The sequence below is a fragment of the Arachis duranensis genome, chromosome 1 (genome assembly GCF_000817695.3).
Source record: "Arachis duranensis cultivar V14167 chromosome 1, aradu.V14167.gnm2.J7QH, whole genome shotgun sequence".
In the NCBI taxonomy this organism is placed as follows: domain Eukaryota; kingdom Viridiplantae; phylum Streptophyta; class Magnoliopsida; order Fabales; family Fabaceae; genus Arachis; species Arachis duranensis.
This window is the reverse complement of record NC_029772.3, coordinates 63,826,223-63,827,398: the sequence shown is the minus strand read 5'-3', so window position 1 is coordinate 63,827,398 and position 1,176 is coordinate 63,826,223.

Sequence of the window (1,176 nt, the reverse complement as noted above, 5' to 3'; positions counted from 1 at the left end):
ATGATGAGTGTCACGGATCATCACATTCATCAAGTTGAAGAACAAGTGATATCTTAGAACAAGAACAAGCGGAATTGAATAGAAGAACAGTAGTAATTGCATTAATACTCGAGGTACAGCAGAGCTCCACACCTTAATCTATGGTGTGTAGAAACTCCACCGTTGAAAATACATAAGAACAAGGTCTAGGCATGGCCGAGAGGCCAGCCCCCATGATCTAAGAACTAGACGTCCAAAGATGATCTAGAGATCTAAAGTGATCAAAAGATTCCAATGATCAAAAGATGAAAATACAATAGCAAAAGATCCTATTTGTAGAGAACTAGTAGCCTAGGGTTTACAAGGATGAGTAAATGACATAAAAATCCACTTCCAGGCCCACTTGGTGTGTGCTTGGGCTGAGCATTGAAGCATTTTCGTGTAGAGACTCTTCTTGGAGTTAAACGCCAGCTTTTATGCCAGTTTGGGCATTTAACTCCCATTCTTGTGCCAGTTCCGGCGTTTAACGCCGGGCAGCTTTGAGCTGATTTGGAACGCCGGTTTGGGCCTTCAAATCTCGGGCAAAGTATGGACAATTATATATTGCTGGAAAGCCCAGGATGTCTACTTTCCAACGCAGTTGAGAGCGCACCAATTGGGCTTCTGTAGCCCCAAAAAATCCACTTCGAGTGCAGGTAAGTCAGAATCCAACAGCATCTGCAGTCCTTTTCAGCCTCTGAATCAGATTTTTGCTCAGGTCCCTCAATTTCAGCCAGAAAATACCTGAAATCACAGAAAAACACACAAACTCATAGTAAAGTCCATAAAAGTGAATTTTAACTAAAAACTAATAAAAATATACTAAAACTAACTAAAACATACTAAAAACATACTAAAAACAGTGCCAAAAAGAGTATAAATTATCTGCTCATCACAACACCAAACTTAAATTGTTGCTTGTCCCCAAGCAACTGAAAATCAAATAAGATAAAAAGAAGATAATATGCAATGAATTCCAAAAACATCTACGAAGATCAGTATTAATTAGATGAGCGGGGCTTTAGCTATCCAGTGAATAAAAAAATAAAAAATATTTTTGAAAAATTAAAAATTTCAAAAAAAATATTTTTTTATTTTTGAATTTTTAAATTTTATGATTAAATTGTTTTATTTAAACTAGAAAAATAAAATAAAGTC